This window comes from Numida meleagris, chromosome 4 (assembly GCF_002078875.1).
Source record: "Numida meleagris isolate 19003 breed g44 Domestic line chromosome 4, NumMel1.0, whole genome shotgun sequence".
NCBI lineage: Eukaryota > Metazoa > Chordata > Aves > Galliformes > Numididae > Numida > Numida meleagris.
In genome coordinates, this window is record NC_034412.1 from 64,979,499 (window position 1) to 65,004,509 (window position 25,011).

Below are 25,011 nucleotides of genomic sequence, written 5' to 3' on the forward strand. Positions count from 1 at the left end.
CTTGGTGCTGAATGTTGAGAGGAAATTTGGATTTCGTTTTACAAATTATGTTCTTAACACTCTGTTGGAAAGGTATATCTAGAAACATGACTGAACACCCTGCTGTAGGATGTGTTTTTCTCTTTGCAGAGATAAAGCATGGGCAATGGAGTGTCTTCTCATAGGAAATCTTAAGGGCTTTTATTTAAAAAAAATACTTTGTGGGGAATATATGTATGTAATTATATATATATTGATTCTAGATAAAGATCAAGATATAATGATTCAGAGTTTTATATCCCACCATAAGCAGAAGACAAGCTTGATGTGATTGAAGTAGTTTATGTTGCTAAGGATATATCATCTGGTTGTAGTCCAACTAAGCAATGATCAAGGAATGAATAACTGAAGCCGTGTTATTATTCATCAGATAGGAGCACCTTGCCAACCAGAGATAGAAATCATAATTCACAGAGGTTGCTGTGTGAGAATTTAACTTCAGGGATCTAAATAGTCACAAACTGAATGAATAAATGTCTGATACGTACTATGGATGAAGAGACACCTTGAATCCAAATTCATGGAAATATTTTCTTATGGTCAGCAATAAAATCTGTCCCTTATCTCGGGTCAGTTTTATCTGCTGTCCATTGTCCATCTTTCAGCTCAGCTGTGATGATTATGTAGTTGAAGCTTCATGGTGAAAAATAACAGAAACTTGAGATATATCACAAAAGCTGTGATTACAGCAGTCAAATGAGAAAACTAATGTAAACTATAGAAAGTGTTCTATGGCTTGCCTTTAGACACTAAATCAATGCCCTGAGGTGCTTTTGGCCTCTGAACCTTTTGCAGCTGGGAGAGAGGAGTAAGGATGTTTCCTCCACAAAGTCATTGAGAACTCAGATAAGGCAAACTGCCAGCTCAGGTGCCTCAGTGAAGGGTCGATGCTTTGGTTAATGGTGTGACCAAGTCTTGTGTGCTACCCACAACTAAGGAAGCAAGATACTGTCACAATACTATTCCTTAACAAAATGACATGTTCTACTTTCAGGTTTAATAGATCCTTTCATGTTTTCTTCTACAGTGTGATCTGGGGACTTAGGATAAGCACAAGGATGTGCTACTGTTTGCAGGGATATTGCATGCCCAGTTTAAAAATGTATTTACGGAAGTTCCTGCAATGGAAGAAAGAGCCAAAGGTTGAGGGAAAGGGGGTAGAGATAATTCAAATTATCCAGAAAAAGGAAATAACAGATATATTTTAGGATTTGACTGTTCTAAGAAATGTATTTATTTGTGTGCACTAAACAAGGTTAGACTGGGGAGATCGTTAGGTTCAGTGCTTTACAGGAACTCATCAGGATAAGGCTGTCCACAGACCAGGAATGAGTTTAGCTCATTCTCTGTTTTTAATTTGGTTGCCTGAATGCCAGTAAGAAAAAACAGGCACTGTAAGTATGTCAGATCTGCATCTCTGTAATTGTATGTCTCTGCAGCAGTCTAGTGTAGTCACTGAAGCAGATCTCCAGTTCTGAGCACCTGCCATGGCTGCCTGCCTTGTGCTGGGGAGTGCATGAATAGCTGGAAGCCTGTGTGCTTTCCTCCTCTTGGGCTGTTGTACTGGTTCCTGCACCTGTTTAGCCAGCAATTTCTGCAGCTTCTGGTTCTCCATTGCTTTGCGTCTCTTGCAGTCGCTTAAGGCTGCGCATTAACTGTGCATGCTTTTCTTCTTGCTTATTGTGTGGGTATAAAAGGCTCTAAGTAAGCAAGATCACAGTTGTCATCATTTCTTTTCCTCTTTTCCCAAGTATAATATTTCACCTGTTCTCCTACACTTTGCCTTCCGTTGTCCAAAAGCAAGAAGAACTGCAGTGCTGGAAAATCTTGGGTAAAACCTTCCTTCGTTGCTGCTGTTGTTACTGCAAGCCTACCTTTCTTTCTCACTGTATCAAACACTCATAGCAGGAACAGGTTGTTCTTTGCATCTATGCTTTTTGTGCTGTTAAGGAATCCAAAGTGCAAGTAAGTGGCACTGAAAATCAGCTGCTTGTGTTTAGTTTAGTAATTCCCTTTCAAAGTGAAAACAGAGTGCGGGGTTATAGCCTCCACTCCTCTCCCAAAGACTATATTTTCCCTTTCTTTCTGCCACTGTTGCTGATCAGACAATAAAAGCTAGTTAAGGAAGTTAACCAGCTAAAGAGTTAAGGGAGATCTACGTTTTAGACTACAGGATTTTTCTGATGATCTGAATGAAGTTACTTACTAAAGACAGACGAGCCTGATCTGCTTGTCTTATGTGCGTCTATCGGACTAAAAGCTTTGAAGTAAGCAGGCTACCATAAGGGAGCAATTCAGTGAATATGCGTGTAAGAGAATATATACTTATTTTATTTATGCTTTCATCTGAAAGAAAAACACTTATTTAAATAAGAGTAAGGGGAAGGAGAGCCATGAGGTGTTAAGCTGCAGACCGTGGCCAGACAAAGCAGCAGTGCAGAAAGCCCTGCTGAGCCAGTGCCTGCAGAGCGCGTGCTGCCAAGCAGTACCGGCTGCGGCTGCTCACTGTGGACCACTGATCCATTGGATGAACAGGGCTTGAATCAAAGGAGAGGAGACGGTCTGTGTCCTTCCCCTCTCCTCCCCTATTGCTAGTTGCCACCCTTTTCTCTACCATACTTAAAGACAGACAGACGAGCATACGCATATGTTCATACGCCTGTCTTACTGTGATTCATTCCTGGTGAGAGAGGGAAGGGAATAAAACCTCTTCCAAGATGTTCGATCATAATATATCAGGTATTCATACAGAAACAAAACAAAAAGATAACTGTGTTTATTTCAGAATTTATTCTTTTGATAACAGTTAAGTGATCTTTCAAGTACTGAAACACAGTAACAAGTCGATATGCAGGAACTTCTTCAGCTGCAATGCTAATTGTGAATAACTTTCAGTGTAAGAGCATTTTTGAGCTTGAATTGGTAATTGCTGGTTCAGACAGGCAGCTCTGAGGATTTATGCTATAACATGGCTTTGCAACACTTGTTCTGAGCGCAAGTCTAAGTAAGGTACATAGATTGATCTGTATTTGCTTGATTATAAAGAAAATGGACTGCTTATATTTAGTATACTTTTCAGCCATTCATCTGAAAGGGTTTACAAAGAAAACCATTGTCTAAGCAGCCTAATAGCATCTCTGTTTAGGTTTTTGAGCCACAGAGTGTGGCACTGCTGTGTATGGGGAATATTATCATTAGCACTGGGGACAGAGTGGAACACCTAGATCCCACATAGTGCTGTTTTTCCTCAAAGTTTCAGTGCTGTTTGAACCTGGAAGCGTCTTTTTTAATCCCTTTAAATTTTTATTAGATTTTTTTCTGATCAGTCATATCCAGAGTATGACTAAGCACACAGCAATGAGGTTAAGTAACTTCATTTTTCTATCATCAAATTAATCAGAGTATACTGTACTACCATGGTACTATTTATTAGTGTTTCAAAAATAAACAGTACAACGCATTTCTCTAAAAATGTACTCACAATACAAATGCAGCACATCTGATGGCAGGTTGAGATTGCACTGTCTGTTTACATTGTAATCCTGTGAAGGAAAATGGTGACAATTAAGAAAAGTGAGCAGTTAAATGAAGGTTAAAGATTATCAGAATTTTCTGTGCCATTTCGCTTTAGTCTTGGTTTTCATGTGACGTGAGTCCAGTGAAGTGTATTTTGGGTGCTGGTTCAGAGGCAAACAAACCTTCTTTATCAGCAGAAAAGCAATTCCTATATAACACACGGCTCTGTAGGAGACAGTAACAATTGAGATTTCAAAATTGATATTTGCTTCCAGCAAGATATTCAAAAACTGAACTGGTGTGTCTCACAGTTACTTGCAACACTGTATTTAGCCAGGACTTTCAAGGGCTTCTGAGCTGTGGCAGGATCCCAAGAAAGAAACAAATAATATATATAATTAGTTCATAGTTTTCAAAAATAGCCACTTGCGTATGTTCCAAGATTTTTTTCATGGAAAAGTATGATCGTGCGCAAGTTGCTGATTTCCTAACTAGAGAGAGAATGAGATTTTAGCCTTCCCTGTTAAAGTGCTGAGATAAATAATATATCATGGGAGACTTCTTGTTTTTGACAAACATTTACAGTTTTAAGAAAACTTTTATCAGTGAATACCTTGATAGCAGTATATATCTTAAGAGAATTGCAAGTTAGTTATATTTCAGTTGTACTTTGATACTTAATTATACTGCTTATCTACCCTGAAACATTTCACAGTGATAGAGTTGTTATAAAACGCAATGTCCACTAGAATGAAAGACTGACCCGGGGAATTCTGATGAGGACCCACTTCAGTTAACTATCAAATGCTATTGGGATGCGTCACATGGTGCAGCCGATTGCTTGGTATGTCCCAGCCCAGCACAGACCACTCCTAATTAGTTGGCATGACCCTGCAAGCACCACCAATGGCTTGTCCATTCACAACCCCTGCATCATTAAGAACACAGAGGTAATTGCTTATCACCGTGTAAGGTGTTTCCAGCCACTTGTAGCAGCATAACTGGGAAGAAAAAAATTCTTTCAGACTGGTTTCCAAAGCTGCACTGGAATGACTGGATGCATTTTTCACTTTTATGGCCCAGTTAAGTATTATCTAGATAAAAAATTGACTTCTAATAAGTTCCAGTGTGTGGAAAATAATGAAAAAAAAATACAATAGTTCTCTAGCTATGAGAGCAGAGATGGATTGATTTTTTTTTTCTCACCAGCAGCCTTTTGCCCTATTCCTTTTCCCTTTCTCAGTGACACTTCTTGCCTGGGACAGCTCTGATGGAGAGTCCAGTGCAAGAGCGGCAGGCAGAGGGCACCTCTCTCTCTCTAGGGCTCAGGCCCTGGGAACTTGAACCCCAGCCAAACCCCTCAGTCCCAGGGCTTCTCCCTGCCTATGAGAAGCAATAATGCTTTCTGCACTGACTGGGAGACAACGGATCTCTATATCTTTAGCGAGGAGTTCTGGAGGGCTTGCTTTATGCAATAAAAGAGGAGCATCTGCATGCAGAGGGGTGTATGCTTCCTTCACCACCCATCCATGGCTTACTCTGTACAGAAGAAAGCGCACTCAAAATGTTTGTATGAAATAGAGACTAAGCCTGATGTCTCTACAGAAGAGCGTTAGAAGAAAGAAAACAGTGTATCCTTTTCCTCCCAGCGCTGTGCAGGCTATGCTGCACTTTTCAAACTGAGGAAACTATAGCTTGTAGTAATATTATTATTATTCTGTTCAATGTAGATCCCATCTCTCTCTTAGAAAGGCTTTTCTTTATACCATCCATGTCTCTTTAATGTGCATAAAAATTGTACTATAGGTGTCTCTTATCCACTTTATCTTTGTACTTCTGAAGCATGTACTAGGGGTTTGTTTTTCTCCTTTGAGAAAAATGTAAATTCATTTCATTAGATGGACAAGTACATTATGGACAGAAGTTGAAAGTGCAATTCTCCTACCAAATAGATTTCTGTATATTGCTAGTGAAGACTTTTTACAATTGTCTAGTTCAGGAGCAATTCCACGTTGTATCCTTTCATCCATCGTGCTGGGACAAAGCATCATACAACAACTGATTTCTGCGACTGAGTGACCAAAGTGTTGATTTGCTGGGATTATGGTACATATCCAGCATGACTCTTCAGTGCAATTAGCAGAATGAGCAGAGATGATGTTTGGGTGGACATAAAGCTATAAGCAGTTTTAAGGAAGATTTGTAAATACTTGAAATCACTAGACAGAAAGGACAAAATGTACACTGCATTGAGCATTTTTTTTCTGGAGAACACCAGTAGTCTTACTCAAAAGAAGAAGGAATAAAGACGTTCTCAGAAAATGCAAAATTGAGATGGCATATGTTTTCAGAGGAACACAGAGAGATGCGCAACAGGGCTTCCAGGCCAGCATTACAACAACAAAATCAAAAGGGATTGTACTAAGTCTATATATCCTTTGCTGTGTGTTGCTTCTGATCATGCCACAAATGATTTACTCAGCCTTTAGCTTTCCAGACTTTAATTGCTGATATTAGCAATTCACTGTTTTTGTATTAGATTATATTTTGATTAGATCCTATACCTGTGCTTTTTTCTTAATTTTTGTATTGTGTTTTGAATGCTGGTATAATTAATTCAACAGCAATCAGATGTGAGAAGTTGAAACAGTCACTCAGTCAAGCTGAAAAGAAAACCTATCTTGGATAACACAGGGTGTTCATGTTCATGTGTACACTGGGTTTTTGTTGTGGTGGCGGTGGTTTCACTTTTTCTGTTGCTTTTCCCATTTTTTTTTCCAGTGTACCATGAGAACAGTATTCTGTTTTTTAATGTTAGTTTCTGATCTTTCTCAGGTAGCTGGAGAGCTGGGGAGTCTTGCAAAGGTCTGTAGAACAACTTATGTTTATTCTATTTAATCATGTACAGCCTGATTTTTCCTATCTATCCACTGATTTATGGCACTACATCTGTAGGCCCACTTTGAGAAAATCATGAGCACTATTCCAAAGACTACTAGTTTCAAGATTAGAATTAATTCTCCTCTATATAAAGTCTTTTAACAGGTATTTGTTTTCTCCCTAACCTCACTTGCATCTGAAAGGAAGTAAAGTTTTCTGGAAGTCATTCAAATTGTTGTAAGAGAAAACAAACAAACAAATGAGCACACAGCAAGCAATCTGCTGCAATTAATATGAGAGCTGTCAGGAGGGTATATCTTAATAAGATCAACTGACGGTGCTGTTCCAGGGCTGAACTTAAGGCTTTAACTCCACAGAGGAAAATGACATTTATGCTGATTATAAATTCCATTTCAATAACAGCCTTAATTTAGGAAAGATGAGTTTATTTTATTTTGTAGATAGATGAGAAATAAAACCTGTTTTTTCCTCGAAGGAGCTAGCTCAAGACTTTAAATTATGGTGGCTGAAGTATTAGGGAAAAATAGAAACCTTACAACAAACACCGACCACCTGCTTCTGCTGTATATTTAATATGTACAGCTCTATTAGATTGGTTTATTAATATATCTGCAGGTATCTTGCAACAGGGGCCAGATGGCTCAGGAAATGGAAAATGGCATAAAAGAGTTGCAAGTAACATCTATTGCAGATCAGAAATAGCCAAATTATGTTGCCTTCTGAACTCTATACAGTAACCAGTATAAATGAATCTGGAGAGTGAGTCTCACTCCAGCAGCCAGTCCTGTAGCATCAAATCTCCATGAGCATTTCTTCCATATGAGCAGAAGAAACAAAATGTGTAGAGCTGCTGACAGGTAATCAGTTCTCTGAGAATCTCTGTAGGTGGGAGTGGATCAGGGTCCACAACCTGGGCTCTGAAACAAAAAGTGGCTATCCCAAACACAAACGGGCTTATCGAGCACCTGCAGGGGACCACAGCCTAAACTGATCTGTACACACAGTAATACAACAGGCTGCATGTTGAAATTGACATAATTGATTCTATGGTCCTGAATTTTAAATTGAAGTGAAAACCTAAGCAACAAATATTAGGAAAAAGTAAGTGCAAGGCTTTGTGCCTGCTTGTACTTTTATTTTCTAAAGTTTAGTTGCTTGTTGTTTTGAATTTATGAGCTATAAAAATTGGCATTATTAGGTGACAGCAGGCAAAAATATGAGAAGTGGTGCTGCAGTCTTAATAAAGCTGGTATAAAATAAGTTATACAGATGCAATACAAACCTGATCCTATCTTCTCTGTTTGATGGGGCCATAAAGAATCAGCGTAGGAGTTATTATATGGCCAAACCTGCAGAAAACTTGTTTTAAGGGTCAGAGCATGCTGTAGGTATATTTGTCCAGAAACCTCACCTGTGTACTGCTATTACGTGATCATTCAGGTAAGACAACATGGTCATAATATGCTATACAGAAGATCCCTTGCATAACTCCTGGTTTCAAGCATCAAAAATAAAATTAATGAGCTTGGAAAAGCTGTTGAGGGCGGTCCAGGAATGTATCCGTGACACCAAAACAAACAACAGTTTTCCTGATCAGCTTTTACATGAGCCGATAGCAACAGGACAAGGGGAAATGGTTTTAAAATAGAAGAACGGAGAGTGAAATTAGATGTTAGAAGGAAGTTTTTTTACTCAGACAGTGGTGAGGCGCTGGAACAGGTTGCCCAGCGAAGCCCCTTCCCTGGAGGAGCCAGGCTGGATGGGGCCCTGGGCAGCCTGATCTGATGGGTGGTAACTGCCCACAGGAGGGAGGTTGGAATTAGATGATCTTTAAGGTCACAGAATCAAAGAATTGTAGGGGTTCGAAATGACCTCTTGAAATCATCGAGTCCAACCCCCCTTCCAACCCAAAACATTCTATGATTCTGTGATCTCTCTCTCTCTCTTGTAACACTGTTAAGTTTATTTGTACCTTGCAGCTCAGTTTTTAATAATTTACTCTGGCAGCCATTTAGAACAACAGTGGCCTGCTGAACCTCAAATTCAGATAATTTCCCAGGCTCTCCTCTCAGGGCATCTGTTGAAATTTAAACGCCTCATCTTTGAATGCTAATGGATATGGCTGTCAAAATAACCAAGGAGTCTCCTTCCACTAATTACTGTTTTGGGATTTGTCCACATGCTGGTGCTTGGTGTGCTAGGTTGTTGTTTTTTTTTTTTAATTATAATTTGTTCGCTAAGTTATTCCTCATGCATTGTTGCTGCTAGCCCTGTAGATGACGATGAAGCTAGAAAATCCTGAGATTTCAAACTGGAGCAGGGAAAAGGCTGGATATTGAGTAAATACAAAACCAAAAGGAAGAAAATGAACTGTTTCTGGTACAAAATTGTAGTTCTTGAGAATAAACCTGTAAAAGCACATCAGCCTTGCACTGTGAAAATACTGACATCATCCTTTAATACAGTTAGCATAATTCTGGAGACCATATTAGAAAATCAGAAAGCAGCATCAAGAAAGATTCTTAATAAGATCCAGTACAAGAATAATTCATTAGTTCATTTTCTCTTTCACATCAGGGGTCTTTGACACGAAAAGAAATCCAAAAGAACACTTCTAACTAGCTAGCTGTGAAACTAGGTAGATGAAAGCCCATAGCCAAAAGTCAGCTGATGTACACTTGCAAAGTAAATGGTGTTAAACATAGAAACAAAGGCTAGGTCCTTAACTGGTTCAAATAGATTTACTTCTATAGCCACCTTGGACCTGTAGCATTTAGATTTGCTGAGGGTATGATTCAGTATAATGAGTATAAATATCTATAAAAATAAATCATTACATAGAAATTGTAAATAATTATTAAGGCTCTTCTTGTGTAATGCTTTTAAAATCTTAATTATTTCATGGAATAAGATAATTATTTGACATGAAAGTACAACTTTATTAGTATAGATTAAAAGTTTAGTTATTAAAGTTATTGCTAACAGGGCTAGGCAGTAAGAACTGTTCAGTGAAACCCAAACTGAAAGACTTCGGGAGGTAAAAGCAGTTATTTCAAGTCTAAAATTACACCCTCTTGTTGGAATTTAGAAGAGTCAGATTTACAGTATTTAATCTAAATTCAACAAAAGATTATTTCTACTATGCAATGACAACTAACTTTATCTGCACAAGGAAATAAATAACTACCATATCTAAAAATAAATGACTACTGCATATGTTTACCATGCTCTCAGGCTGTCAGAAGTGTTTGAGTTACATAAGAAATAACATCTACCATGGATAAAATAAAAATAATAGAGCAAGAATGTCCTTAGCTAAAATTGAGTATATTTGCTTATAATGCATTCAACTTAAGGTTTAAATCAAATGTTTTGCTCAGGGAATAACATATTCAACTTCATAAATTAACCATAAGTTCATTTTGTAATTGCTGCTGCTGTCCTTCATTCATGCTAGGTGTCCTACCTACAGAGAGTTCTGCAGCTATTTATGTAATGTTCCCCAGCTGGGGGTAGATGGCCATTTTTTTCTCATCTGTTAGTAATTTTGATTATTTTCTTCAGTTTCCCTTACCTATCTTTAAGAAAAGTCTGTCATGTCCTTTAACTCTCCACCCCTCTCTTCTGTCTTGATATCAATTTTCATACATCTCTTTTAATCTGTCCTTAAAATCACTCTTGCTTTTTTTTATATGTCTCTTCACTATTCACACATGGCAATACTTCATTCTCTCCCTCATGAGTTACTCAGTCACTTCTAATGCATGGGAGGAAAAAAGGCTTTTCACGCTGCCTGCTGTCATGTGCATTTAAGGGACTGTATCCGTGGCAGAGAATAAAAACTGTGTTTGGGGGCAATTAAATGTACTAGTGAAGCAGAGAGGTGTCGTGACTGCAGGGCCACGTGACCATAATCCTTCCCAGAGCTGAGAAAATCTCATCATTCGCTGGAGCCACAGGGAGCTGAGAGGCTCTGAACAGTTCGCAGGAGCATACCATGAAATTTATGGAGAAGCCAAAGAATATATAAATATTACATACAAATATTCTTTGGCTGAATTCATGAAACATTCCTCTTGTTGTCTAGGGGCCTACAGATTTTATGATGCTGCCTTTTTCAGTGCAGCATAAGTGACAACATATGGAGAGCTTTGGCAAAGTATGAGTTAAAAGAGAAAAAAAAGAAAAGTGAGGCCTAGCTTTAACTAATTCCTCTGATACCCACGCACCTAACTTTGCCACTGACTACATCAATAGCACTGCCCTTTTCTTCAGTCATGAACAGTTAAGCCAAACAATACGTAACTATGGCAGTAGGAGTGCTATAAATGCAGACAAACACGCTAATAATCCTACCCATTTTTTGGTAAATAGACTGAAGTAAAGCCATGGTCAGGTGATTAGTCATTATGCAAATAAGTGGAATTGCATCTCAAAGTGCCATATCATTCTGTAGTCTGAATTTGTTAATAAGCTAATCACTGTGCATAATAAAAAGGATTCTTAAGGTATTTACACATGCACAATAGATGACTTTCAATCTTTTATCAACTTGACTGCAATAAAGAAAATCAATTAAATGAAATAAAATGCCCTGTTCAGTACTATGGATTAGTAGTAGCTTGCAGAGATTTCATTAAAAATAAAATTCTTCTAAGAAGAAAATCCTAAACTGATAGACTTCAGGGATTTTTTTTTTTTTATTTTTTTTTTTGTCTTAACTAACAGGCTTACATATTTTCAAATGTTTCAGTTAATTTAAATGTTCCACTTCTGTGTTCCTCTTCCTGTCTATCTTCACCAAATAAGAAATTCATGTGCTAACACAGAACAAAACTGTAAACCTTTTAATTACATTGAATTCTTGAAAATCTAGAGAAGCAAGGGAAATTTTTGTAATAAGCAACATGCTTCTAGTGCAGTAGAATTTCTTCAAAATTAGTTAGCTCCTGCCAAACTGCTCCTCCAAACCACCTACCCATTAAAATTCTGCTTTACCTTCCTTCTAAAAACTTATGTAAGTTATTCCATCCAAATGAAATGAAGCTGAAACATATATTCACAGAAATTCATTCTACATTTTTCATCACCCTCTCCCTCAATATGCCTTGGTGACAAACAATGGACAAACAGTGTCCAGTGTATCTCTGCGTCCAAAATATTAAATTCTATAATCATAGAATCATAGAATGGCCTGGGTTGGAAGGGACCTCAAGGATCATCAAGTTCCAACCCCCCTGCCACAGGCAGGGCCACCAACCTCCATATCTGGTATTAGACCAGGTTGCTCAGGGCCTCATCCATCCTGGCCTTGAACACCTCCAGGGATGAAGCACCCACAACCTCTCTGGGCAGCCTGTTCCAGCACCTCACCACTCTCTCTATAAAGAACTTCCCCATGACATCCAATCTAAACCTTCCCTCCTTGAGTTTAAAACCATTCCTCCTTGTCTTATCACTGTTTACCTTTGTAAAAAGTTGATTCTCCTCCTTAATATAATCCCTTTTTAAATATTGGAAGGTTGCAATTAGGTCTCCTCTCAGCCTTAAATCTCATTGTATACTCAATAATAGTAATAATAATAGTCTTGATTTTTCCCTTTTGAGAAGAAAGGAACTGGAGGAGCCAAAGGCACAGAAAAACAGTGTCTTAGGGTTGTTCCTCTATAGCCACTCCTTCAGTCATCCACACATTAAAAGAAAGTTGTTGCACATTGATACCCCTCAGACGTGCAGGAAAGGTTCACACCTAGCATGCATAGACACAGATTTTAGAGCTGTCTTCTACAAGACAAATTCTTCAAACCAAATTTGACCTGTAACTTCAAAAGCTGTTTAAGCAAGGTGATTCTGAAAAGACAGTCATTGCAGTACTCTAGAAGGATAAATATGCTGCTAGTTTATGCAAATGCTGCAGAAACCCTGCTGAATATGAAGGCAGCTGATTCTTCAAAAGAACAACTTGGTATCTAAATTTACTACTAAATGTCCCCAGATGACCTTACATACTGATTCAATTCTCTAGTTCACTCCCACTGAAATAGGTAGAAGTATTTCTGCTGCATGCATGTGTGGGCATGAACCTGCCCTTCCACGCTCAGTGAATGTCCACTAGATTTTTTTTTTCTGTAGTGTAACAGTGCAGAAGCATGAAAGACTATGCACGTGCAGCTTCATGCTGGAATAGCCTACTGATATTTTCCTCTCAGTAAATTTGGCTCAACAGTTTCGGGTGTATTATGCTGCTTAGTTCATTTAGCATGCAAAATCTTGTCTATGTTATGATATTCACCAAGGCAGGCTAACAGCAATATTAAACTCTGAAAAGAGTTAGTATTCCTTGGGGGCATAAAAGCCAATTTCCACTCAAGGCAATAGGAGTTTTACTTGCAATTTCTCTGGATTTGGCATTAAAATGCACATATATTGTATCCACAGAATAACGTTGGATCAAACATCACAGCCAGCAAAAGAGTTGCATATAAGAGCTGATGCCATGCCTGATAGATTCTTGTTCACTACAGTTTATATATGTAATGTTGAGAATAGGATTATATTAGAAAAAAGAATAGTGAAAAATCATGGTATCTTGTTGAGGTTGAACAATTACAATACAACTAACTATGCTGGTTAAATATTCATTTTTATGAAAGAAATTCATTATGCTCTTCATCTGGTAAGTTACTCTCGCTTACGCCTCATTCCAGTGTTCAGCCTCTGATAGAACATTGGAAAAAATCATAAAATATTTAAATATTCTCATTATGTTTTGGATAGCTTGTATTGACAGCATATCCCACACTTCATTTACAACAAAGCTTACAATTTTTGCCACTTAGAGATGGCTTCAGCTCTTCTGAGGCTGAGAGTATTTGCTACTAGGAGGTAAAATGGTCGTTTCTGAGAGTACATAGATTTAAAACCAAAAGACCCTTGACTTCAGTGTAGGTTATCACTTTTAAGGCTTGCACTGAACCATTGTTTTAACTAACAGGGCAGATAACAATGTTTAGACACACTGCATGGTGTTCAGTATAGCATACAACACCATCCAGCATAACACCAGCATGACAGTGGCAATGAAATAGGACCTCTGAACATTATGCTTTTTTAATCTCTTTGCTTGTGTCTTGTTCTGTCTCACACACTGCAGCTTCCACCAATTACTGTACAAACTGAACAAGTACATCAGTAATTTCATGCACACAGTAAGCCACCTATTTTCGAATGTGTTATGGCACCTTTGAATTGCTGCTCTAGCATTTTTTTTGTTATGTACCTGTGTACATCTGTCTCCCTAGTAAAAAAAAGAAAAAAAGCTTCTTTGCAGAAGGGAGGGTATCAGGCTGTAATATCTGGATTATCTCCGTCTTTGTACTGAAATCCTTTCTGTAAGAACAGCACATTATTTGAAACCCAACTCAAAAATTGTGTGTGTGTTACCAGACAGAAGCTGGACACAGGAGCTCTGAGGCTTTCTTTTGGATGAGCTTTTCAAATCTGAACTCTTCTCTGAATATTTTGAGGAAGGCTAAGCTTTTCCAGGCCACATCTACTTCCAAATTATTTCTAAAATCTGCCAGGAATATTCTGCATGCAGAGGAGAGCAGTGAGCAATTACCAGCCACCATCCCTACCTAGTGAAGGCATTAGTCTTGGCAAATTTCTCCCAGCACAAACTTAAGCTGCCAATGTTTTTGACATGACTCCAGGAGCTGCAGTGAGAGGAGAGGGGGCTGCAACTCAGCCGCACCACACTGCAGAGCCCGAGGCCATGGACAGAGCCAGCTCCCCTCAAGCCATGTGCCACAGAAGAGCAGTGGACTCCCTTCTCACAGAATCCCACATGAAGACCCTAGCCTTTCTCACCCCTCACAGCCTCTCCAGCTTGCAATGTCCCTACAGTTGTCACTGCAACCTCTTCTTCCAGATGTGTCCACAGCCCCTGCCTAGCATTTTAAGGCACAGCTGGGGAGTTTCAACACTCTTCTGTGTATTTATAATGTACAGAAAAGTTTTAAATGAGTATATTATGCAAAAGAAATAACTTCAATCTTCTCTGCTCTCTTTCTGCATGTCACACGTCGTGGCATATATGCTCTTTACAGTGGAACACTGTATTTTTACATGTTTAGATAATGGTTTTCACAACAATGACTTATTTCTGATTTGAACCTGAGGCTCTAGGTAGGGCTGTAACTTAAATAAAAATAATAATGTAAGTTTCTGAGAAGGTAAGAAGTTGTTTGCCCCTTGCTAAGGTGAAAGGAAGAAGAGATGGTCATAGGTACCTTAGTTACATGAACTGTTACATCCAGTGCCAGATAAACAGAGCTGGAGGAGCTGCTCAACTTTTGGTGGACATGGGGGATTTTAGTGATAGGGAAAAAAAACTGTTGGTCAGAGCTTTCTATTCAGAATTTCTCAGTGATGCTTTATGAGCCATTTTGATGTACATGAACTAAAAATTTTCTTTGTCACTAATAGAATGACAGGGAAAAGACTCTCAGGTTGCAATGACTGAAATTCTCAAGAGATGTTTGCGGAATATCAAATTCAAAATAGACCCTTCTTGGTCTTGAAATAAATAAGACAATACAAATAGTAACTTACTTTATGAAAGCCTTACACTCAGCATGCTGAGTTTATCCAAGAGGTGATACTGAGAATTTCCCAGCAAAATTTGTTGCAGATATGTAGGCTGTTTTGAAAGTATTGCCTCCTATTTATTTCCATGGAAACTGCAACAGACACAGAGAGCACAATAACATTATTTGACAGAGCAAATTCTCAGCTACAAAACACTATTTTTCAACACCGTCATCACCATTAGCTATACATTTTTGCCAGCTATGAACAAGAGTCTGCATGCACTAGTAGAAATCTGCACAAATGGAGGTGACCCACTGTTGCTGCCACTCCTGCTGAAACGCACCACCCACTGCCTCACTCTGTTCACATCCACTGTTTGCTCTCCATAAACATTCAGCAAGCATCAATGAATGTCAGTGGGTGCCATTTTTTCTACATGGAGAAATTCAGTGACTTTGCTTTATACACCTTTGCTTTATACACACTTCCATGTCAGACACCATTCTGTCAGACTGCCCCTCTGCTGCTATCTGTCAAACAGCAACAAAATGTAAGGGAATATTGGTGGGAAGGTTCAACCTCCACTGCCAAACCACCAACATCCTGACATCATGGGCCAACATAATAAAATAGAAGGCATTACTTTTGGAGCAGCCTTTGTAACATCACAACATGGAAGCTAAGCAGGATAAAATATTTTGGGGCCCTAGTACCTAAAGTACCTATAGCTGCTGTGAGGGAACAGAGTAGGACCAAGAGTTAGAGAGATGCCTCCGTTTTGGGACTGTGCTATCCTGTAAAGCATACCAGGCTTTTCTGGAAGGGAGAAAGTATCAGCATGCTGGTAGAGGAGCACTTTTTTATTGGATATTTGCAATGGAGTGTGAGGAACAAATGTAACTTATTAATTTGTTCTGAAACAGAGGGTTAGCTTTCTTTTTTCTTTTATGGATATATTGCAAAGTGCTTTTACTAGTTACATTTAAGTTTTTTTTCCTCCATTGCACTTTTTTCTTTCTTTATATGCATTAATCGTAAAAGGGAGAGTACTGCTTGCTAAGAATACCTTGAAAACTGACTAGTGAACTCCCAAACTAGATGAATGCATGTGGTATCATTTTAATAGGGAATCATAGTTGTCAACAATTGATCTGACAGACTGGTTATAATAATAATGCATTCCCTGCTTGATGCTTTTGCAACACTGACTTATTTAGTAGCAGTCAGGAAGGATTCTTCAAAGCACAGACCATTGGACAAGATGAAGAACAATGCCTTCACAAATGCAGGGGAATCAATGATTTCTATTTTCTGAGCAAGAATAGTTTCAACTGTACTGTAGTCAGAATTCCCTCTGGTTGAATTAGTTGCTGAAGTGGAAAATTTTATTTAACAGCATTTGGTACAAGTCTAGCAAATCTTCACTGAGCCATTAGGAGTGGTAGATAAAGTCTGTTTTAGCTGAGAGTTAAATTTCGGCTCCTACCTAGGTGAATATTCTTGTCAGATGCTGCAGTAGCCTGGTATCCATTCTCAAAGCCCCTTCACCCCATCCACACAGAGCAACTACTTGGGATGTGGTCAAGGGCTCTTGTGGGAAATTACCCAGGCTTCTAAACGTATCCAGCTATATCTCCAAACTAAACAATTAAGGCTCTTTAATATGACAGAGTTTATTTTTATTCTGTTACGTCACTGTTCACCAGATGCCCCAAAGCTTACATCATTAATTATTAGCAAGGTAGAGGGCCAGGTTAACCGGAGATGCAGGAAGACCTAATGTCAGTTTTACCCATACTTCATCATTTTTCTAGTTATTTGTATAGGTATATAACAGCATACATAAATATCAAGAGTGAGAGCTTGCTGGATGATGTTGTGTCGTACTTCCTCTATACTGAGATATTTCCTAATGGGGTAATTCATGTCAGAGAATGTCAGCGCATCTACATACCTCAAATTTGACCCCACCCAGCCCAAACAGGTGCATAGGAAAAGCATTTACTTGGGAAAACGATTCTCAAGTTCTCTTACTACTTGACAGACACTAAGCTTTCTAGGTCAACCTCCTGTGTGAATGCTTTTCTGAGAGGGGGCAGATCTCTCCTTCTGGGGATATTCTGCCATGTATAAAGCAGCCGGTACTTATCTGCCTTGGTGCAAACTTGTGATAACCCACACCACTGGCCTGTGCTCAAGTTACTAGGAAGTGTCTCCTTCTCTCTGGTTCTTTTTTCCACTCATGTATTAGTATAAAAAAAAAAAAAAAAAAAAAAAAGAGAAAGATTTTACTGTGAAAGATTGTATCCTCACATAGAAGACAGGAAGAATATATAATCAAGCATAAGTGGGAAGGAAAGACCATCTCTGAGAAACTCAGAAGTTTCTGATGAATTGTATTTCCATTACAAATTTCATTTGGTTATTTTAGAGTTGTCTGGGTGAAGGAATAGGTACATTTTATAGCCAAATTAAAAATCTATGAATAGCCTATTTCTAATATTTTTATATAATTTCTAGAGGTACAGTCATTGGAAACACCAGTAAATTATGTCCTAGATCTTCATCAACTAAATTGTGATGGCTCCATTCTGGGTTCAGCTGGATTCTGGCATAGAAAGAGAGACCAGCAAGACTCTGCCCTTTCTTCTCTTCCCTCAATGTCATGTTCTGCATTAACTGATGAGGATACCTCAGGAAGAACCTGACTGAATAACTGCGATGCCAGCTGGAAAGGCCACCCATCATTTCCACTGCAAAAGGTTAGCAACATTGGCCTCCCCTAGAGCACAGCCACCAAAAAAATCCAAAACATAGTACTTTTAGCCTATTGTTTGAAGTTACCTGAATGTTTTAATTGAAGCAGAACAAGCAAGGGCAATTCACAGTGTTATTAGCTGCTTGTCTGCATGAGGGATACATCTGGACAGCATACTGTCATCATGTGATGGGATACCCAAGCAGCTCTCTCTGAGCTAGTTCAAGTACTGCAAGTAATATAACCAGACTAGCATGGCACTCTGCCCAGACTAATTTATCTGTCTTTTCAAAGGCAGGAAGTCTGACAGGTCTGCTTTATTCAGTGCCTCAGTTGTCACTAATGAGCACTATGTAACTAGAGCCTCTGAACAGCACAATAATCAATTTAAAACAACTCTTGCAAGAGCTCCTTGAAGTTGCGTTCTTGGCCCTGTTAATGATACAAGATGCAAATCCATTTACGTAGACCGGTTGTCTAGAGTTATCTTGCACGAAAACTATAAAAGCACAATACAAGGTAGAAAACACATCTCGGTGGCTAAAAACATACACCAGAGCTACAGCTTCAGAGCATCACTTCAGAAAAAAAACAGTGTTGGCCCACCCAACAAGGGCTGGGGACTGTGTTCCACTTGTGCTTCAGAAATCCCACCTGCAGTCTGCAATGACTATGTTTCAGTTATGACTGCATTTTAAATCCTTCAGCATGCTGTTAAGTCAGGCCATCAGTGAGAGGGCAGCAGAGATATTAAGCCTCACTGGCTGGCCATAGCTTTGACATTTTTATCAGATTTTCACTTCTTTCATCTGTTTAATCTATCATTTTCCAAAGTCATCAGCTGTATTCTAAAGTTATTTTCTTTACAGGCATTATCACTTTTTTAAATTTTGAAATGCTATTGACAGATAGGATGCAGTCAAACTGATATAATGCAAGAATAAATTAGATACAGCTGAATTCCAATATCCCGATATAATCATATTAGGAGAAAGTATTCTGTTATACACATGAGACCCTAATGAAGTCAACACAGATGCTCATGTGTAAAAACAGCAGAATATGATCCACTGAGTTCAGTTGGATCTGGCAGCCTTTCAGATTTTCTGAACTTTGCTATCCTTGTTTCAGACATCACAGTCACCAGTAGGAGCCAGTAGCATTCAACATCAGAGCAGCACTTTCCAGAGATAGTTCTCTCTAGAGCTGGATTAAAATAACATAACCTCCAGAAATATAATATCAACAACTCTATTTACATTCACTGCTTGAGGGGATACTAGTTTACTGTGCATTATATTGTAACATTCAAAATAATCTTTATCATATCCTGAACCAACTCTTTGCTCAGAGCCATTTGTAAAAGTCAATGAAAATGCAATCTACCAATTTTATTTTAATACTTCAGAAACCTGTATCTCTATTCTCAAACTCTCTTTCCTCTAAACTGCAATTTTAGTTGTCCCCTTGACCCATCTTTTTCTTCCATTTCCAACTCTGAAAGAAGAAATTGGAATATCTAATCTTTCACTTCAGTTTCTGCTGTTCTCCTTCAATAAGGTGGTAACCAATAACTCTCTCTTTCCTCTCTTGCTCTGTTCTCTGGAACGTCCATGTGCAGCACTCAAACTATGCCTACTTCAGAGAAGGTTGGTGAGGCTTTGGATTTTTTTATGCCCATACTCCCTGACAGCAGCTCCAAGATGCAGGGTTTTTTTCTTCTCTAAATGGCTAATATGCTCATCTGTTCTGATCACTTCGCTTCTCAATGACTACAACTTTCTTTTTACAAGTTTTGATAAAAGATATCTGATATAGGCAGCATCTTCCTGAAAATAATGTCTGTCTTACCTAAAGCCACTTTCAATAGCTTCTTCCACATCCATCATCAGATGTGAAAATATATTTTTTTCCATGATGCTACAAATATGCTTAGACTGTTAACGAGGTATCTATCAATCTCATCATTATTTTGGCCAATAATATTTTTTTTGCAGGTTCCTGCTTATTTATATTATCTCTGTGCTGTATCTTGAAATGTATTTTGGTGGATTAAGAACTGGTTGGCTGGACACAGCTGAAGGGTCAGGGGCAATCCCAGGTATTTATACAAACTGTGGGAAGATCTCCTTGAGAGCAGCCTGGCAGAGAAGGACTTGGGGGTCCTGGTGGATGAGAAGCTGGACATGAGCCGGCAGTGTGTGCTTGCAGCCTGGAAGGCCAACTATGTTCCGGACTGCATTAAAAGAGGAGTGGCCAGCAGGGAGAGGGAGGTGATTGTCCCCCTCTACTCAGCTCTTGTGAGTCCCCATCTGGAGTACTGCGTCCAGGCCTGGGGCCCCCAGCACAAGAAAGACACAGAGCTCTTGGAACGGGTCCAGAGGAGGGCCGCTAAGATGATCAGAGGGCAGGAGCACCTCTCCTATGAAGAAAGGTTGAGGGAACTGGGCTCATTTAGCTTGGAGAAGAGAAGGCTCCAGAGAGGTCTCATTGTGGCCTTCCAATACTTGAAGGGAGCGTATAAACAGGAGGGGGTATGACTGTTTACATGGGCGGATAGTGACAGGACAAGGGGGAATGGTTTTAAACTAAGACGGGGGGGGGTTAGGTTAGATATTAGGAGGAAGTTCTTCAGTCAGAGGGTGGTGACGCACTGGAACAAGTTGCCCAAGGAGGATGTGGATGCCCCGTCCCTGGAGGCATTCAAGGCAAGGCTGGATGTGGCTCTGGGCAGCCTGGTCTAGTGGCTGGTGATCCTGCACACAGCAGGAGGGTTGAAACTAGATGATCTTTGAGGTCCTTTTCAACCCAGGCCATTCTATGATTCTTAGGATGGAGTGTTTTTGTGACGCATTCATACATCCCTACAAACCTGAAGGAGTTCTTATAAAAAGTATTTATAAGCACAGTAAAAGTATAAATTACAATGTCAAGAGCGTCTTTAATTTATGTGAAAGGGATATAAATATCATTAACAGAAACCCAGATTTCAGTACAATTTCTTTTACTGCATACATTTTTATGCTTGCTGCAGCTGAAGTAGACACATAGGAAACAGAGTTTCTGAATAGTGTGAGATACTGAAAAGCCATTCTGATGAGATAATCTGTGGAAATGATTTTAAAAAGCAACTGAATACTATGACCTAAAAAAAAAGATGACAAAATTTATATTACATTAGAAGTTTCCAATATTTTCTTCCTCGTTTTTATACTTTTTGGTAGCCAGCAAGAATGAAACCAATGATAAACCAGACTAGAATCAAATATTTTGTCATTTACCAAGTCTGATCTTGCCATTATTAAAGCTAAACTTTCTGTGGCAAATCAGGGAATAGGAGGAATTTCTTTATTCCAAGGTATGTACTGAGCCTGAATTATATAATAATTACAGCACCTGAATAAAATGGGAAAATGTATCACTGCTACTGCTGTTTGCTGAAACACACATGGGTCCAGTACTTCAAGAAGTGTAGTTCATCCCCTCTACCTCTGAGAGACACACCAGTAGATAACTGCTTTTGGAACTGACACTGTAGCCTTAGAGTAGAACATATTAAAACATACTTTATTTTATCTCAGAAACCTTTTTGTGCCAATATGTAAATAAGATGCTAATTGAGAGGTGTGCAGGGAAAACATATTCTGACACAATGGCACATAGCATTTTCAAGCAATACACAGAACATTTATCATTATGTTAATGTGAGATCCCCGTGGCAGCATTGCCTTTAAGGCATACTTGAGCATGCCAAAGTTTCCCTTTCGTAGGAGGCAAAATGGAAGATAGATTTGTCATTCATGAAAATGCAAAGATTCCCTGAGTTATGCAGAGCAGTCAGAAATCCTAAAATAAATTTTGGCAGTGATATTTTTTCATTTTTGAATCATGAGCAATTTATTATCTACATTTTTTTCCAACTTCTAGAGATGGTATAATTGAGGCATATGGTTTAAAGCAGCATTTTAAAAATAATGGTGGTGGGAGTTCAATGTAGTTTAGTTACTAAAGGCATTAAAAACCAGTGGTTTCCTTTTCATTTTCTTTCAGAAATTATACATAAAGAGACAATGTATGGATTCGCTAGGTAAATAAGCGAGCAAACAGCAGCCCAAGAACACCAGATCAGAGAGAGCTCCTAAAACGTGCTCGAGTCACTTGCTCAAGGTCAAATCACAAGTCAGTGCAAGAGCTGAGAAAAAAAAAAATAAAGACTCATTATTCTCAACTCATTCTAACCCAAAAGTCAGATAATACTCCAAAGTTTAAAAAAAGTTCCAAATGTGATATAAATCTTCTCTGAAAAGAAATACAAATCTCAAGGATATGGTTTATGGTGAGGTTCAGGGAATAGCTGATTCCTGTGAGCTTTAAGTAGTGAGATTTAGCTATAGGCCTGCACCAGAAAACGTCCTCAAACTTCCAGGCATCCAAGTTTAATTTGAAAATGTAATTGACAACGACTTGTCTGTATCTCCTTATGTTTCTCGTCCTACTTCATTCCAAAAAGTGAGGTTCAGAAATTGCCACAAAAACACATACAGCCTGAAGTAAAAGGAAACCCTTCCAGTACAGTTCCTGTCAATTTGCTCAGTCACCGAATCCAGGCCCTACTACACCAACTAAGTGCACATAATGTGCATAAATGCATCAACAATCATTTAATATTACATTAGATGTCTTAGCTTTCTTTTATCTTTATTAGCAGGCTAAAAAACTAGTCCCTAGGTCCCAGACATTCGCAAACTAAGAACTATCCACAAAACACTCATAAAAAGGTAAACTCAAACAAAAAAACAAGCACTTTGTTCACAGACACAGAGAAATTGCTCATGAAAGGGTCAAAGGACACACTGGACAGAAGTGTGGGTTAGACTTCTATTTTAAGCAAAGCACCACATCATACATCTTCAGTATGATAATACAGTTTGCTGTAGACTGCAACTCTGTTTTCTATTATGCTGCTTAGTGACGATGGCTTAAAGTATCAGAAAAACATTTGGGATTGTGATGGATGATTATCAAATTCAGGATCAGTAAAAATAGAATAAGAGCAGCCATATCTTTATGGCAGTTCATCTCTTCAGTAAAAATGTAATGTGAAGATTTAAGGTAGGCTTAATTTTGGATCATGTAAATGCATGGGGTGAAAGCACACAACATTTCATAATTTTCTTTCTGTTTTCCCTTTTTTGCTTAATCTTACGCTATTTGACTTTGTTTTACTATTATCAGTTTGTACATTAAGATAGACTATGGTGTTGTAGACTCACAAACTTACCACAGTCAAGCAAACAAACACAATCAGTGTGTGAGAAATACAACATTCACTGAGACTATGGCCTGTGTTCAATCGCAGGGAACCTTCAGTAAAACGGGATATATTTATGAAACAGAGGGGGAAAAAGTGCAATTGGCATTACCTATTAAAGCCAAACAGAAAAGGACATTCTGTTTCAGGAGGTTTATGAGGAACTGTATAGCCACTGAGCAGTGGGAGACTGCAAACAAGTGCAAATAACCTGGCTGAGGAAGACAGGAATATCTATTAAAGGAAACCACAAGTTAACAAGATAATTGAAAGCAGAAAATAAATGAATTGTTGTATGGATAGAAAGCTCACTAACAAAACAACATAGCAACAGAGAATGACTTTCATTAGTTGTGCTCTTTACTAAAATGAGGTGATTTTATGTCAGCTTTGCTGCCCCAGAGCTAATTTTGAGCCTTTTCTTACTATTGGCATTAACAGGCACAAGCTGAAAAATCCAAATCTGTGTTTTAGGTGCTTCATAGCCTGTGCATTCAGTTCATTTACCTTCATGACTATCAAGTAAAGCATGCAATTATTTTCCCATTATCCATAATCCTCCTATTTACAGGTTTTCAAGCCAGCAAATCTTTCTAAAATTAATGAAATAGTCTAAGTAGAAATAAAAGATAACCACTCGAAGTAAGGTTGTTGGGATGTCAAATCATCAAGAAGAGTACTCCTAATCAGTGTTTTCCTTAGAAGACTTGTAGCAGTCATTTTACAGGGCTGGATGGGGCTCAGCCCAGCACGTTGCTAAACAGAGGTGGCTAGACACTGCTACTGCCTCCTACTGCACTCAAGTTGCTACTTTGACAACAGAAACTTACTGCTCCCAGTCCACGCCACCACTCTCAAACTGAACTGAGCTGAATTTGAGCAGAGTGCATGCTGTCCTTCACAAACATTTAGTCAGAGTTCCCTTGAATGCCTACTTCTCAAGTAGTAAAACTAACATGTAAAGGCTTTTCCTAAAGTAATGGGCAATATGCCTCCCTTATCTAACTGTGCAGATAAATGCTCAGCTTCACAAGCACTGGCTGGGAAATATTAACCACCCAGATCTTCAGATGCTAGTGAACAATTCATTTGGATCTTCATTGTGGTGTACTATAGATGTTCCTGTATTTCTTATTATAATTAAATGTAAATAATAGAGGAGGTGAAAGTACAGCTCAGAATTGAATGTCACAAGTTGTTTTTTCATGCTGCATTAGCATCTCCAGGCCCCAACAAAGGAAGAGGATGGGCTGCACCATGCTATGCCAGTGTGCATACCTGCTGGTACAGCAACCCAGGTGTGCCTGGGACAGTCCCACGATTTAGATGGGCAGGGTGGATGCAGAGCTGAACTAGTCATCTTAAAGGTCATGCTGCAGGAGCCCTGAGAAGTATGATGTCTGCAATCAGCAAGTTCTTAGCAGAAACAGCCAAAGGGCTGGTGATAACATCTCTGTGTCACCCATTGCAAAGCTATGTCCCAGGGCTCTGGGGTTGATTGCTGGGAATGTCAAATGAGAAACGTTGACAATGAGCTCAAAGGAATTGTAAAATTGGTGGTGAACTATCTGAGAACTTGGGTAACACTATGGGAGTAAGATACTTTAAGCAATGAACAATTTTTTCCAGGGGGTTAATTATTTTATGTATAGTTAAATATGTTAATATATATACACACACACGGGTCACTCTGAAAGTAATGCCTCCTATTTATTTCCATGGTAACTGCAACAGTTACAAAGAGCATAACACTATTTCATAGAACAAATTCTCAGCTGCAAATCACTTTTTTTCAGCACAGTCACCACCATTAGCTATGCATCTTTGCCATCTATGAACAAGACTCTGCATTCCACACTCGTTAAAATCTGCATGGTCGTATGGAACATGGCTT

At 38.8% G+C, this 25,011-nt stretch overlaps 1 long non-coding RNA gene across 1 annotated transcript in view; it reads right to left on the reverse strand.

The window, feature by feature from the left end:
* LOC110398361 overlaps window positions 3,452-25,011 on the reverse strand; it is a 391,001-nt gene continuing 369,441 nt past the window's right edge. Inside the window, exons 7-8 of the long non-coding RNA XR_002438341.1 lie at window positions 15,070-15,197; window positions 3,452-3,581 (exon numbers count right to left, since the gene is read on the reverse strand). This is a non-coding gene — a long non-coding RNA (uncharacterized LOC110398361). The remainder of the gene's footprint in view (window positions 3,582-15,069; window positions 15,198-25,011) is intronic.